The following is a 14,406-nucleotide window of genomic DNA, read 5'->3' as shown; positions in this document are numbered from 1 at the left end:
TGAAATACCTATGCTCTGAAAACCGTAAAACACTTATGAAAGAAATTGAAGGTGACAGAAAGAGAAAGACATACGATGCTCATAGATGGGAAGAATACATATTTTTAAAGTCTCTACACTACCCAAAGCCATCTACAGATGTAATGCAATCCCTGTCAACATACCAACAGCATTTGCCACAGAGGTAGACAAACAACCCTAAACGTTGTATAGAACCACAAAAGACCTTGAGTGGCCAAAGCAATATTGAAAAAGAGGAAACCTGGAGGTATCGCAATCTCAGATTTCAAGTTTTTTTCAAAGCTGTAGTAATTCAAACAGTATGGTGGGTACTGGCGTAAAAAATAGCCACATAGCTCAATGGAATAGAACGGAAAACCCAGAAATAAATCCACCACTGTATGGTCAGTTCATCTTCCACAAACAAGAAAGACTATCCAGTGGGGAAAAGGCAGTCTCTTCACCAAATGGTGTTGGAAAAACCGGACAACCCATATGCCAAATAATGAACCTGGACCAATTTCTTTACCATACACAGAAATAAACTCAAAATGAATTAAAGACCTAAGTGTGAGACCTTAAACCATAAAAAATCCTTGAAGAGAGCACAGGCCGTCATTTCTCTGACTTTGGCTGTAGCAACATTTTACTAGTTATGTCTCCTGAGCCAAGGGAAATAAAGCAAGAAGAAACTATGGGGACTACATTAACCTATAAAGCTTTTGCACAGTGAAGGCAACCGTCAAAACTAAAAGCAAGCTCTGGGATAGGAGAACAATTTTGGAAATGTTTTGCAAATCCAGTAAAGGGTTAGTATCCACAATGTATAAAAAATTGATACAAGTCAACATCCCCCCCCCCGCCAAAAAAGCCCAGTTTAAAAATGAGCAGTGGACATAACCAGACACTTTTCCAAAGACAACATACAGATGGTCAACACACACATGTAAAGATGCTCCCCAAAACTACAACGAGATACCACGTCACAACTGTCAGAATGGCTACACTCCAAGACACAAGAAGCAAGTGTTTGCGAGGATGTGGAGACAAAGGAAACCTCTTGCACCATTGGTGGAAATGCAAATGGGTGCGGCCCCTGTGGAAAACAGTATGGAGGTTCCTCAAAAAATTAAAAACAGAACTCTCCTATGATCCCGTAAATGCACTACTGGATACTACCAAGGGGAATACAAAAACACAAAATCCATGGGACACATGCACACCTGTGTTTATTGCAGCATTATTTCCAATAGCCAGTGCAAGCGTCCACTGACAAATGAGTGAACGAAGAAGAAGTCCTATATGTATGTATGTGTGTGTATATGTAATCCATACACACACACACACACACACACACACACACACACTGGAATATTACTCAACCATGAAACAATGAAATCTTGCCATTTGCAATGACCTGGATGGAGCCCGAGAGTAGTATGGTAAGCAAATTCAGGGAAAGAGAAATACCATATGATTTTATTCATGTAGCACTTAAGAAACAACAATTGAGCAAAGAGAAAAAAAAAGGGAGAGACAAACCAAGAAATAGGCTCTTAACTGCAGAGAACAAACAGATGGTTCCCAGAGAGGAGGTGAGTGGTGGGAGGGGTGAAAGAGGTGATGGAGATGAAGGAGTGCCCTTGTCATGATGAGCCCGGGGTGAGTATGTAGTTGGTGAATCACTATATTAATAAGCTAATATAACCCTGGATGTTACTATTACTGGAATGAAAATAAAACTTAATGAAAAAATCAGAGGCCAACTTTTAATTATACCAAGAAACTTCGTTTAATAAACAGCTGAACTTTCATTTAATTTTTGAAATTTTGTTTTAAATAAATGAACATGTTTTTGTTGTGTATTTTTGCTCTAAAGGCTTTCCGACAAACCTGGTCCTGATGATTCATGGTCTACATCAGCTAGCCAAGACTTAGATTTTGGTACCAAGGTAAAGTACCCTCCTGTGAAACTCACTTTCCTGCTCTGAATTGAGTTTTCTCCCTTATTTACTCTGAAAATTTAAGACGAGCCTGTGTATCATCATTTTATGTGTGTAATGGAAAGTTAGCAAGATCAAACCACTTTACAGATACATGACGCTTTGAATGTTTTGTTTTCTTTTGTTTTGTTTTACTTTGGTAAATCCTAGAGGTGGAGGCTGATAAAAGAATGGGCTGGAAAATATATAATGACCGTCAAATTATATTGGGAAAAGCTTTCCCATAATGGAGGAAATATGTCATTTGGTTAAGGATAAGGATTCTTACTGTGATATTAACATGACTGATAATACTCATGCCTAAATGAAACGTGATTGGGTCCAAGTATCTATTGTAGGTTGCCCCCCGCCCCGGGCAAGTTTTATTTTGGTGAGATACAGGATTTTCCTTTGGCTCTATCCTTTGTTCTACATTTAGACTAAAATCATATTAGAAAATGTAGAAATTTAGATGTTTACATTATTTCTCAATATTTACCTCACAAAGGTGTTTCCCTGTAGTTTTGAAATAACTCCAGGAAGAGTAAGTTAAAATTGTGAATCTCCCTGAAGAATATGTGTTTCTGAAAAGAGTAGCTCTATGAGCAGAGGCTCTTCATAGCCAAGTTGTTAAATTTCTAATTTCAGAAGTCTTCCATATTCTAACTTTGAAAAATATGTCCTCTTGGTCCTTGTGTCAGATTATAAAATTTAAAGTTTCAGACATCTGATATTTATTTAAATATTCATTTCAAACCCCTAAATCATTATAAGCTACTGGAGGTTAGGAAACATACTTGTTTGACTTCTGGAGCTCCTGAATAAAGTCTTGCTTGGAAGGAGCAATGTCATAGTTTTCGAATGTGAATAAATGAATAGGGAAATGGAATTCCATAGAATGGAATTTGAAAAGTAACGAAATACGCATGATATATCACAATTAAATATTTGAATTTAAAAAGTAAGGCTTCAGTTTATATTCCGTTTTAGCGTTTAATACATATAAACGCAAATGAATTCTACTGAGGAAATCAGGAGTTACATAAGAAAGAAGGTTACAGTTTATTTTTAGTATCCTCCCATTGTGAGCTTAGAATTGCAGAGAAAAAGTCCTCACCCTTTGTTTGTGTAACCCCATCTGTGTCCCATTACATGCATCCTTTGATGGTTCACATTTCGTCCTAGAATTCTCATTCCCAATTCTTTTTCCATAGTGAAAGTTGATGTGTTAGGAACCTCTCTTTTTCTGTTCTTTTGTTAGTCTAGTAATAATTTATAGCTTTTCGGAAGTGATAGATGCCAGTAATTGAACATTTTTTATAGTGAAAAAACTTAAATTCTTTATTACAGTGTTTATAACCAGATAACTGTAGAGTGATAAAAGTCAGTATTATTAGGGATATACTGTGAATTGAAGCCTCTGTTTCACGTATAGATTTTATATATATCTTTAAAAGGTTTAAAAGAGACTATTGTTCATAGTATATTCCCAATCCTACTTATGTACCCATTAAAAAGTGTATGTTGTTTCCACGTACCTTATTTTGCTCACATTTCACCTTTTCTTCCTTGTCCTAAGCTCATGCTTGATTGATTGGTCATGTCTTATTTTTTTTTCCTTTTTTCCTCTTCTCCCCCCATGCTTTTAAAGGTATTTTTGATGTTTTTAAAGTTTATTTATTTTGGAGCGAGAGAGAGAGACAGAGTGCAAGCATGGTAGGGGCAGAGACAGAGGGAGACACAGAATCCAAAGCAGGCTCCAGGCTCCCAGCTGTCAACACAGAGCTCAATATGGGGCTCAAACCCACAAACCTTGAGATCATGACTCATGAGCTGAAGTTGGACGCTGAACTGACTGAGCCACCTACGTGTTCCCCCCACCATGCTTTTTTTTCATGGTTTACCCCTATAATAATATTTCCTTGCAGAAAACATTTCTATAGTGTCTGTTCTTTTAGTACATCACTTTCTGTCAAATCCATTGTCAACATATTTGTTATGGAATTCTATTGTCTGTGTGTGGTTTTCATCCATGACTCATTGCCCCACAAGGTTTATTATTCTTTTTTCCTCTTTCTTGGAAGGATCTGAGCTAAATGTTTTCGTAATGTTTGTATTTCTCCTGGAAAGGGAGGGAGAGAGAGAGAGAATTATCAAGTGCTAGTATGGAGGGGCAAACAGAGAGGGAAGGAGGGAATCTCAAGCAGGTTCTGCACTGTCAGCACAGAGCCTGATGTGTGGCTTGAACCCCACTAACCGTGAGTTCGTGACCTGAGCTGCAATCAAAAGTGGGTCACCTAACTGACTGAGCCACACAGGGGTCCTATAAGGAGCTACATTTAACAGTCATATTTGTCTTTAGTGTTTTGAGAAACAGAAGCCACTTAAACTATTTGCAATTCCAACTTACCAACATACGATACCACTGGAGTAAGTTTGAATATTTTCTCTTACAAGAGATAGTTCATGCCAGTATAAATCATGCAAACACTTCACAAGATAACATATTTAAATTTCTTAGTGTTAGTATTTTCAACATGCTTTCAAGTACCTAGGGTTCAATATTTATCTGAGGTTACTTCGGTAAAGCATTTACCCAATATTAATCAGTTACAGGTACGGCGAGTAACATTTTGAGACTACCTATGAGATATCTTGTAATCCTCACCACATGAGAAAATGGAGACTGGTAATAAGTAGTAAACGGCATAACTGAGATGTGAATCTACATTTGAATGATTCCAAAACCTGTGTTCCTTGTGTAATGGTGCTCATTTTGTAATGGTGAATATTACAATGATTTTATTGAATTGGATTCTTGTAATCCTTAAAGCTATTAATTTTATTCTAGAATGTCCCGAAACCACGCGTAGCAAAGCTACTGCTTTCTTCTTGGCAATTTATGAAAAACATTAAGCTATTGGGAGACTTGTATTATTCACTAATTCTTGTCCATTCTTGTGTTATTCATTTATTTGAAGTTACAGATATTTTCATGTCCTCTTTACTTTGTTTTCTACTAAGTGAGGGCAAAACGTGGCACTGTGAAACCAGAAGGCGGAACCTGAGGACAACAATCCTGATTCTGAAAATTAAGATGTGGCTGAAACTCTTTCCAAACCACCAGCCAGAGTTTATGGTGATTGTCTTCCTATTTTACCATCATCTAAATCTCTTCTGAAACCTTCTCTCAAGACGTTAGCTGTCCTTGGTCTTGCAAAGGTAAGTTGTTTTGTTTTATACTGCCCCCACCCCATACCATCCTCTTGCTCCTTATAATGATGAAAAGAATCTTAGGAAGAAACGGAAGTCCTCAAGATCATAATAGAAATCAGTGTAATGATAACAGAGAGGAAGGTACAGGATTGAAATTTATAAAGTTTGGTGGGAGTAGACAATTCTCGGGTATGCCTTTATGGAAGCAAAGAAGGAGAAAGCAGCTGGAAAGAATAGCTCGATGCATATGAAGATGAGGAGGGGGTGAAGGGGAAGAATTCATTTTAGAGGGGCGAGAGGAACTTAAAGTATGAAGAGTTGAGAGAAAGTATCATAAAATCACAGCAGCAATAGTGGGATTAAGGCAGAGCAGATGCTCTTTAAATTATAAAATGTGGGAGAAAATATTTTAAGTGCAAGTTAAGAAAAAAAAAGCCAGGTAACAAAAAAAAAATGCTTAGACTCTTCTGAATGACTTACAGCTGATGTCTGTGAAGAACTGGAAGAAATTTTTGCCCTTACGTTTCAGTTTAATAAGGGTGATATCCTAGATTTAGTTTAGCAAAACCTGTTTCTAAGGAATGCAAAGTGAAATCTGTTTCAGGCCATACCAGGTTGATTGCGAATTTTCACTTTTTGGCTATTGTCTTTTTGGGGTTTCTAAGGTAACTTACTGTGTGGTATAATCTTGGTATATTTTAGGTCTTTTTGAGTAGAAAGAGAGGAAATAAACATTTATTCTTTTCATTAAGTAAAATTTCTGGTGATGTAAATAAGGTTCTTTATCTGTGAAATGAAAAACTAAATTTGAAGCTGCAACACTGAATTTGTTTTTGTTGTTGTTGTTGTTGTTTTTTAGCTTATTTATTTATTTTGAGAGAGCAAGCAGGGTAGGGACAGGGAGAGAGGGGAGAGACAGACAGAATCCCAAACAGGCTCTTCATTGTCAGCACAGAGCTCGACACATATTTCAGACTCACAAACTGGTTTGCGAGATGATGACCTGAGCCCAAATCAAGATGCTTAACTGCCTGAGACACCCAGGTGCCACTTAAGGTGCCACACTCTGAAAGAAAAAAAATATATAAAATATGTTTTCTGCATTCTGAATTATCTTTTTTTAATTTTAAGTTTTCAACTGTTTATATATTTTGAGAGAGAGAGATTGAGACGGAGAGAGAGAGAGAGAGAGAGAGAGAGAGAGAGAATCCTAAGCAGGCTCTGTGCTGCTGGTGTCAAACCTGACACACAGCTTGAATAACCTGAGCCAAAATTAAGTTGGACGCTTAACCAGCTGAGCCACCCAGGTGCCATTCTTTTTTTAATAGTATCTGAATAGAATAGACACATGCACACATACCAAATGAATGAACTCAACATGTATAAATTTTTGTCTAATATGAACTCTTTGTCATGACAGAATCATAAGGCAGGAAAGGTTTCCAAGAGAGTATTCAAAATTCTTTATAGGAGATGATTTTTACTTTTTTGAAGATTTCCTACAATAGATACATTTTTAAAACAATATTTTTGAGAGAGATGGAGCATGAGTGGGGGAAGGGCAGAGAGAGAGGGAGACACAGAATCTGATGCAGGCTTCAGGCTCTGAGCTGTCAGCACAGAGCCTGACACGCGGGGCTCGAGCTCAGGAACCATGACATCAAGACCTGAGCCGAAGTCGGATGCTTAGCCGACTGAGTCCCCCAGGCACCCCAAGATACATTTTATGTTATTCAGGGGAAACTTTAGTATTCATAGTTGTTCAATTTAGCATGTAAATTCTTTCATGTGTAAAACTGAGAAAGACTGCTGAGTTGATTTTTTTTTTTTTTAGTCCCTTTCTTCTTTCCGCCTGGGAATGTTCAGTCCTGCTTGATAATCACACATGTACTTGAAGATTTTAAAATCTTCAAATTGGATGATCATAAACATATTAGTTGCTTAATGCTAGATTCCTTCTCGGGTCCTTAACTACCTTCCAATATGGTGTAGATAGGAAATTAGAGCTCTTCATATGCTGTTCCCAGTGGAATAATAAAACTATATGAAATTTTAAATCGGTTTTTATATTTATATTAGACTTCATGGTAGTTCTGGAAAATGGCTCAAAATTCTGTAATCCTGTATTTCTCTTCTATACTTTAAATCTTGCCCCTTAAGATTAATTTTTTTATTTGTTTTACTATTTTTTTTGATTCTTGAGAGAGAGTGAGGGAGCATATGAATCGCAAGCCGACTCCATGCTTCGTGTGGACCTGACTCAGGGCTTGATCCCACGTCCTTGGGATCATGACTCGAGCTGAAACTAAGAGTTGGATGCTCAACTGACTGAGACACCCAGGTGTCCCAAGATTAATTTTTAAAAAGCAGTATTCTTATAAAATCCTGAATTAGTGTTTCACAGTTAAAACATTTTATGACTCTTAATGCCATTCATTACAGAAATGAATATTTGTCTATATTAGTAAAAGCATATTTTACATCCTTAAACTAACGTTGAAATATAGAGTTGAAATCTTGAATCTCATGTTTTTTATCCCCTTGCTTTTGTGATTGTATTATTTTTACTCTTTAAAAATATTTTTAGTGTTTGTTTATTTTTGAGGAGAGAACGTGAGGGAGAAGGGGAGGGGTAGGGAGAGGGGCACAGAGGATCCAAAGCAGGCTCTGTGCTGACAGCAGAGAGCCTGATGCAGGGCTCGAACTCATGAACCAAGAGCTCATGACGTGAGCCAAATTCAGAGACTTAACTGACTGAGCCATCCAGGCGCCCCTCCCCTGTTTTCATTATTATTCTTTATTTATTCTTTATTTTTATTATTTTACACTTTAGTGTCCAGTTAGGTAATATATAGTGTGTACAGTGTAGTCTTGGCTTCGGGAGTAGATTCCCGTGATTCATCACTTCCGGATAACCCCAGGGCTCATTCCAACATGTGCCCTCCTCAATGCCCACCATCCCTTTTTCCCGCCCCTATAACTCCCCACCCCCATCAACCCTCAGCTTGTTCTCTGTCTTTTAAGAGTGTCGTATGGTTTGCCTCCCTCTAGGTATTTGTAACTATTTTTTCTTTCCCTTCCCCTATGGTCTTGTGTGAAGTTTTCAAATTCCACATATGAGTGAAAACATACGATATCATTCTCTTGACTGACTTATTTCACTTAGTATCATACCTTCCAGTTGCTTCCACAGTGTTGCAAATGGCAAGATTCCATTTTTTTTCATGGCCGAGTCGTATTATTCCATTGTAGATAGACCACCACCTCTTCTTTAGCCATTCATCGGTTGATGGACATTTGGGCCCCTTCCATAATTTGGCGATTGTTGATAGAACTGCTATCAACTCTGGGGTACATGTGCCCCTACAAATCAGCACTCCTGTATCCTTTGGATAAATGCCTAATAGTGCTGTTGCTGGGTTGTAGGGTAATTCTATTTTTAATTTTTTGAGGAACCTCCACACTGTTTTCCAGAGCGGCTGCACCAGGTTACATTGCCACCAACAGTGCAAGAGGGTTCCCATTTCGCCATATCCTTGCCAACATCTGTTATTTGCAGAGTTGTGAATGTCACCACCACACTCTGACCGATTGAGGTGGTATCCCAGTGGGGATTGATTTGTATATCCTGGATGATGCGTGATGTTGAGCATCTTTGCATGTGTCCGTTGGCCATCTGGATGTCTCCTTTGGAAAAGTGTCTATTCACGTCCTCTGTCCCTTTCTTTGCTTACTTGGTTTTCGGGTGTTGAGTTTGGCAAGTTCTTTGTAGACTTTTTTATACTAACGCTTTATGTGATATGCCATTTGCAAATACATATCTTCTCCCATTCCGTCGGTTGCCTTTAAGGTTTGTTGATTGTTGCCTTTGCTGTGTGGCAGCTTTGTATCTTGATGAGGTCCCAAAAGTTCACTTTTGCTTTTATTTCCCTTGCCTTTGGAGACATGTCAAGTAAGTGCTGCAGCCGAGGTCAGAGAGGTTGTTGCCTGTTTTCTCCTCTAGGATTTTGATGGTTTCCTGTCTCACGGTTACCTTTTTCATGAATTGGAGTTTATGTTTGTGTAAGCTGTAAGAAAGTGGTCCAGGTTCACTCTTGTGCATGTTGCTGTCCAGTTCTCCCAGCACCATTAGCTAAAAAGACTGTCTTTTTTGCATTGGCTACTCTTTCCTGCTTTGTTGGGGCTTAGTTGGCCTCACATCTGTGGGCCCATTTCTGGGTTCTCCATTATATTCCATTGGCCTCTGTGCTTGTTTGGAGCTAATACCGTGCACTTGAGGAGTCCGCCTTTGTAGTACAGGCTAAAGTCCGGGATTGTGATGCCTCCCCCACTCTGGTTTTCTTTTTCAACCTTACTTTGATTGTTTTGGGTCTTTTGTGGTTCTCTCCACAGTTTAGGATTGTTTGCTCTAGTTCTGTGAAGAATGATGCTGTTATTTTGATTGGGATTGCATTGAATGTACAGATTGCTTTGGGTAGTATTGACATTTTAACAATGATTGTTCTTGCAACCCATGAGCATGGAATATTTTCCGGGTTCTTTGTGTGTTCTTCAGTTTCTTTCATAAATTGTCTATAGTTCTCAGCATACAAATCTTTTACCTCTTTGGTTAGGTTTAATGCTAGGTATTTTATGGTTTGGTGCAATGGTAAATGGGATCCATTCCTTGATATATTTTTCTAATGCTTCATGATTGGTGTATAGACATGCAACCTATTTGGGTGCATTGATTTTTTATCCTGCAGCTTTGCTGAATGCATGTATCCATTCTAGCAGGTTTTTTTGGTGGAGGCTTTCAGGATGTCCACATAGAGTATCGTGTCGTCTGCAAACTGTGAAAGTTTGACCTCTTTGCCAACTTGGATGCCTTTTATTTCATTTTGTTGTGTGATGTCTAATGCTAGGATTTCCAACACCATATTAAACAACAGTGGTGAGAGTAGAAATCCCTTCGTGTTCCTGATCTCAGGGGAAAAGTTCTCAGTGTTTCTCCATGGAGGAGGCTATTAGCTGTGGGCCATTCATATGTGGCTTTTAGGGATTGAAAGTCTATTCCTTCTATCTGACTTTCTTGAGGGTTGTATTAAGAAAGGGTGCTGTATTTTGTCAAATGCTTTTTCTGCATCTATTGACAGGATCATATGGTTCTTATCTTTTCTTCTCTTCATGGGATGTGTCATGTTGATTGATTTGTGAATATTGAACCAGCCCTGCTGCCCAGGAATGAATCGCACTTGATCCTGGTGAATCATTCTCTTAATATACCGTTGCATTACGTTTGCTAGTATCTTGTTGAGAAGAAGAAGAAGAAGGATTAACTCTGCTTCAAATGTCTGGTAGTATTCCCCTGAGAAGCCATCCTGCCCAGGACTCTTATTTGTTGGGAGATTTTTAATAACTGATTGAATGTCTTCACGGGTTATGGGTCTCTTCACGTTTTCTATTTCTTCCCGTTTGGCTTTTGGTAGTGTGTGGGTGTCTAGGAATTTGTCCATGTCTTCCAGGTTGTCCATGTTGTTGGCATATACTTTTTCATAGTATCCTCGGATTCTTGTTGTATTTCTGTGGTTTTGGTTGTGATCTCTCGTCTTTCATTTGTGATTTTATCTGTTTGGGCCTCTCTTCTTTTTGAGAAGTGTGGCTAGGGTGTTATCAACTTTGTTTATTTTTTAAAAAAATCTCTTTTATTCACTGATGTGTGAAACTTTGTTTTTGGATTCTATAGGATTTATTTCTGCTCTACTCTTTTTTGGTTCTCTTCTTCTGCTGACGTTGGGCTTTCTTTGCTGCTGTGTTTCTAGTTTGTTTAGGAGAGAAGTTAGTTTCTGTATTTGGGACCATCCTTGCTTCTGGAGATAGGCCTGGATTGCAATGTATTTTCCTCTAAGGACTGCCTTTGCTGCATCCCAAAGGGTTTGGATTGCATGTTTTCATTTTCATTTACTTCCTTATGGTTTTTAATTTCTTCCATAATCGCCTGGTGGACCCATTCTTTCTTGAGTAGGAAGTTCTGTAACCTCCATGCATTTGGAGGCTTTCCATTTTTGTTCTTGTGGTTGATTCCAAGTGTCTGAGCATTGTGATCTGAAAATATGCATGGTATGATCTCAGTCCTTTTATATTTGTGGAGGGCTGTTTTGTGACCCAGGATGTGATATATATTGGAGAATGTTCTATGTGCACTTAAGAAGAATGTGCATTCTACTGTTGTGAAATGAAAAGATTTCAATATATCTGTACTGATATCCATGTATATAAATGTATATATTAAGGCCAATATATATCTATGTATATATGAATACATCTGGTCCAATGATACATTGGATCTGTGTTTCCTTACTGATTTTCTGCCTTGATGATCCGCCTATGGCCATGAGAGGAGTCTTAAAGTCGTCTACAATCATGGTATTTGTATGTATACATTTATTCATGTTTGTGATTCATCGATTCATATATGTGGGCGTTTCACTTTGGGGCCATAAACATTTGCAATTGTTAGCTCCTCTTGATGGATAGACCCCTTAATTATGATCCAATGCCCTTCTGAATCTGTTACTAAAGTCTTTGGTTTAAAATCTAGTGTGTCTGGTGGAAGTATGGCGACTCCAGCTTTCTTTTGACTTCTAGTAGCATGATAGGTGGTTCCCCATACCTTCACTTTGAATCAGGAAGTGTCCTGGGGTCTAAAATCAGTGTCTTGTTGACAGCATATAGATGGATCTTGTTGTTTGGTTTTGTTTTGTGTTTTATCCATTCTGATTCCCTGTGTCTTTTGATTGGGGCATTGAATCTATTCACACTCAGAGTGATTAGTTAAAGATATGGATTTAGTGTCATTGTGTTATCTGAAGGTTTCATGCTTTTGGTGAGGCCTCTGGTCCTTTGTAGTCTCTGCTGCTTTCCACTCAAGGAGTTGCCCCTTAGGATCTCCTGCAGGACTGGTTTAGTGTTCATGAATTCAGTAAGGTTTTGCTTGTCTTGGAAAGCCTTTCTGTCACTTTCTATTCTAAATGACAGCCTTGCTGGGGAAAGGATTCTTTGCTGTATATGTTCCCATTTAGCACATTGACTGTTTCCTGCCCCTCCCTTCTGCCCTGCCAAGTTTCATTAGATAGGTCTGCTGCTACCCTTATGTGTCTTCCCTTGTCAATTAAGACCCGTTCGTCCCTAGCTGCTTTCAGAATTCCCTCTTAATATTTGTACTTTTCCGGTTTCGCTATGACATGTCATGGTGTTGACCTGGTTTTGTTGATTTGGAAGGGAATTCTCTGTGCTGCCAGGACTTGAATGCCTGTTTCCTTCCCCAGATGAGGGAAGTTCTCAGCTATCTTTGTATCTTTTCCTATAACTGGAACCTCACAATAGATAACTTTGTGTCTGCCTACACATTGTAAGATGGGACAGATTAATTTTTGTATTTTGTGTTTATTTGAAACAGAATTTTTCTCATTTGATATTGAAATCCCCAAAGGATTAAAAGTTGGATGTGAAAAATTAGGGCCCTTTGGTAAAATTGGTCATAACTTTGGGGTAGAGGCCCCTGTTCCTTCTGTGACACCACAGCCTGATGCCAGAGAAGACATGGTTGTTGCCCCTTTGGTGAAAGCATAAAGAAGGAAATGCAGAAAGCTGGACAGTTATACCACATAGGGGAAAAGTGTTACTCACAATCCAACTCCAGAGAAACATTTCCCAGGCCTCTGTTCCCAAAATACTCCAAAGTCCATGTGTTCCTGGGATGAGGAGCAAACACATGCAGGTCCAAGGGGAGGCGACCTCCATGGGGAGCAGTTGTCAGAGATGTGGGGCATTCCTGAAAGGAATTCAGGCAAATTAAACCCTATGGGGCAGTGCTGATCGCCCTCAGATGGTGGTTTATGATCTGGGGAGCAGCAGGTCCGTTGACAACATAAGGAAACCAAGTCCCAGGAGATCCACAGTGAGACGTCCTGACCTGAAGGGGAGCAGCTGTCCAGTACCAGGAGAGTTCAGGGAGCCCAGGTCATGTGTTATTAAGAGAGACCACAGAGCCCTGGTGGTCCCATACTGGGAAAGCCTACAGAGCCCAGGGTCCTCCCTTTCCTGCCACCATGTCTGGTCCCAGGCAGATGACTCAGCTCTGCTCCCCTGAGTTCAGAGGGGCCTCATGGCAGGAGGGTGGGGTGCTCCAGGAGGTGGGATCTGAGTTCCAGAATGCTGAGATACAGGCCTGATGTTAAGACAATCGAAAGTCAAGGGTACTGGGATGCTCACATAGCTTGTTTTACTAGTCAACCCAGGCTGTGCTATTAGCCTTAGTGTCCACATCTGACTGTAGGACATAACTTGGCCTTCTTGATCGGTTGTCTGTTGGACTCTGAGAGATGAGGTTGAATCATTGCCCCGTGCCTACAAGACATAAAGAGCCACCTGGCAGGTTGCCACATGATCCTCTAGGGCAGGGCACTCCTGGAAGACCCTGCTCAGGTCTCTGCCTGGTTCCCACCTCCTGGGAACATTCAGCATTGTCTGAGGAGATGGAGATGATCCCGGATGTCAGCAGGTGCTACATGAAGGAAGGCCAGCCATGGGAGGAGAGCAGGACACACCCTGTGCCACCTTCTAGGGCCCAGGCTGTTACACCCTCTGACCTCAGCCCAAATAAATTCCCCTGCTGTGTGGACTTGACCTCCATCATTCACTTCTTCACTCCCTCTCTCATTACCTCCCTCATTCACTCACTTCTTCCTCATTTAGCAGGTGATCTCTGGTCCCTGCCATGTGCCCAGCACACTGACTCCATCCATGAGCATGACCCCAAGGGGTCACCACATGAGGCATCTTCCTTTGCAGAGTCTGTGCCTTCCTGCGCTCTGCCTCCTTTGACGAGGCTCAAGTCTGCTGTGTGACCGTGTCCCCCTGACCAGCTCTGTCCCAAGGGCTTGAGGTCCTCAGGATATCTGTGCTCCCAGGCTGCCAAGAGAGGATGTTCCTGTGACTGTGGTGAAGGACCAAATCCTCTGGCAGAGTTCAGGGTCACAGATGCGACTCTTCTGCAGGGGCAGGTGGACTCTGGGGGCATGAGGTGTCATCAGCAGGACTGCAGTGCATTGCCAGCTTCAGTTTCCCAAATCCAAGACCAAGACCCTAAAAGCACCTGCCACACACCCTTGTGCTGTCAAAGTGACAGTTCCCATCCTGTGTCCCTGCTTGCAGCCTGCTCTCTTTG

General features: G+C 40.2%; 1 protein-coding gene across 2 annotated transcripts in view; it reads left to right on the top strand.

Moving 5' to 3' along the window:
* LOC122237254 (ankyrin repeat domain-containing protein 26-like) overlaps positions 1-14,103 on the top strand; it is a 40,748-nt gene extending 26,645 nt beyond the window's left edge. The window contains exons 5-7 of one of the 2 annotated variants that reach the window (XM_042980890.1): positions 1,880-1,952; positions 5,007-5,204; positions 13,938-14,103. The gene's annotated coding sequence lies outside the window, so the exon portion shown is untranslated. Of the gene's footprint in view, positions 1-1,879; positions 1,953-5,006; positions 5,205-7,401; positions 7,455-13,937 lie in introns of those variants that run through there. The other variant, XM_042980883.1, reaches the window with a different exon arrangement.
* Positions 14,104-14,406: the final 303 nt, after the last annotated feature.

Source organism: Panthera tigris, chromosome A1 (genome assembly GCF_018350195.1).
Source record: "Panthera tigris isolate Pti1 chromosome A1, P.tigris_Pti1_mat1.1, whole genome shotgun sequence".
Classification (NCBI taxonomy): Eukaryota; Metazoa; Chordata; class Mammalia; order Carnivora; family Felidae; genus Panthera; species Panthera tigris.
The sequence above is the reverse complement of the archived record's forward strand: the minus strand, read 5'-3'. Positions and strand labels throughout refer to the sequence as shown.